Source organism: Pteropus alecto, unplaced genomic scaffold, assembly GCF_000325575.1.
Source record: "Pteropus alecto unplaced genomic scaffold, ASM32557v1 scaffold195, whole genome shotgun sequence".
NCBI lineage: Eukaryota > Metazoa > Chordata > Mammalia > Chiroptera > Pteropodidae > Pteropus > Pteropus alecto.
In genome coordinates, this window is record NW_006438073.1 from 9,594,969 (window position 1) to 9,597,129 (window position 2,161).

At 50.3% G+C, this 2,161-nt stretch overlaps 1 long non-coding RNA gene across 2 annotated transcripts in view; it reads right to left on the minus strand.

Annotated features, from left to right (window-relative positions):
* Nucleotides 1-471: 471 nt before the first annotated feature.
* LOC112482313 overlaps nt 472-2,161 on the minus strand; it is a 3,969-nt gene continuing 2,279 nt past the window's right edge. The window contains exons 2-3 of one of the 2 annotated variants that reach the window (XR_003047272.1): nt 1,247-1,927; nt 472-1,088 (exon numbers count right to left, since the gene is read on the minus strand). This is a non-coding gene — a long non-coding RNA (uncharacterized LOC112482313). Of the gene's footprint in view, nt 1,928-2,161 lie in introns of both variants that reach the window. The other variant, XR_003047271.1, reaches the window with a different exon arrangement.

A 2,161-nucleotide genomic window follows, 5' to 3' on the forward strand; every position in this document is an offset into this window, starting at 1 on the left:
GCCTTAAACACGTGCCTCCCCGTCGATAGGAGTTTACGTCTGCAAATTAACCCTAAAGACATAGAGACCCGCACAAACAGGTCCACGCTCAGTAATGACCTCGGTCTACGGCCCCGTCTGATCTCAGAAGCTCAGCAGGGTCGGGCCTGGTTAGTACTTGGATGAGAGACCACCTAGGAAGACCAGGTGCTGAAGGCTTAAAAACAATAATAATAATAATAATGACTTTGCCTTTTTCCAGGGACAAATCTTCTTGAGATTCTAATGTAATAATAATAATGACTTTGGCTTTTTCCAGGGACAAATCTTCTTGAGATTCTAATGAATGCTATGACTTTCTTGTCAGAAAAATGTATATGCACCCATACATGCAAAATTTTATCTAAACTGGAAACACACTTCCCCAGTAACAGACTTCATTTAACGAATTTCGATACCTTTACATGAGGGAATACCAGACAGCAATGAAAATTCGCGTTGTACAATAATATTTAATCACATGGGACATTTTTTCACTCTATGTGAAATGGAAAGTCACTGACGTAGTATGTGTGATATGATCAAAATTTTTAGGGAAAAATACGCGCACAGTCGAGGGCCCGGACGGCCCTTCGCAGGCAGCAGGAGCTGCTCAGAGGTGGCCCCACATGCTCCGGTGTGCGCTCTTGTGCACCTTTCTCTACAATGAATTCGTACCCTGTGAAAATAGGAAAAGGTGCATAAGATGAAAGGGAGTTAGTTTCTTCTCCATCTGGCCCACGGGCCCGAGGCTGCTTCGGGGTGTAATCCATGGATTCCGAAGGCCCAACCCAATGTGCGTGTTTGAATCGACGTGTGTACAAAAGCCACCCCACTATGTCCGTGAAATATGTGAAGCATCAGCGGAAACTGTGGTTCCAAAAGCTTGCCAAGGTCACCGTCGGGTTACGGGAAGCTGGTCCGGGGCCTTTTCATGGCGCAAGGCCGTGCTGGCTTTCGGGGCAACAGAAAGAAAGGCGGCCTCAGCCGAACTCAAGGGAGAGGGGACGAGCCCACGGAGGCGGAGCAAGAACTCGCGCGCCGATGCCCCTTCTCCGCTTCTCCAAAAACTATGAAATAAAACGCAGATCTTATAAATCAGTTCAGTGTGTTTTCTCACTGGTTTGCACCCACGTAACACCACACCGAACAAGTCACAGGACATGCTTCGCTTCACCCCTAACCTCCACCCCCCTGGACCGATCGATTCCTCCTGCTGTGGACTCACGTGAACGGACCCGCCCGGCCAGTGGCCTCCTGCGTCTGGCATCGCCTCCTGCGGGTTCGGGGGTTCGCCCACGTGCGGCGGGCCGCTGACATCATCACCGAGCCGTGTCCCACTGGGCGAGCGTGATGCCGCTTGCTTCCCACGTCCCGGTGACGGGGCTTCCGGGGCTTCCGGTCCGAGCGGCTGCGAGCATCTCTCCAAGTCTTTGGATGGACGTGCATGTACCTTCCTCTCGGGTAAGTGTCCGGCAGTGGAATTTCTAAATCGCAGGAAAGATGCACGTTTAATTCACGCAGAAACTGCAGAGTTCTCTCAAGTGGCTGTCTGTTTACACCCCACGCGTGCCAGTGAGTGGGAAGCACAGCTCCTTACGGCTTGGTCTGCATTTCGGTGACGACTCATGGTTGCGAGTGCCTTTTCATGCGGCCACTCACGTACGCTGCTCAAGCCTTTTGTTCATATTGCGCTGGGCTGTTCATCCTTGGAGTGTTGCTTTGTAGGAGTCTTTACACATTCCGGACACAACCCCCTTTCCAGCTCTGTGTGCTGCAAGCATCTCCGCCCAACCTATGGCTCGCCTGTTCATTTTTTGAAAGCTATCTTTTGATGAAGAGAAAATTTTAATTTTCTTGAAGTTCAATTTATCATCACCAATTCTATTCGACATTTTGTTAGATGGTTCTAGAAGGCAATAAACAGAAAGATGGTAGAACCCCCAGAAGTGACATAAAACTGTCATTATTCGCAAACAGCATTAATGACACGCGCAGGAAAGCTTATGGAGTACACGGGGGCCCTCGGTTAATGCCGGTCACCGCGGTTATCGTTATTGCTGAGAGCCACACTTGTCCCGTACGTGGGGCTCCCCAGACCAGGGTCTACGACCCTCTCGGAGGCCATCGGTAACAGCAGGAA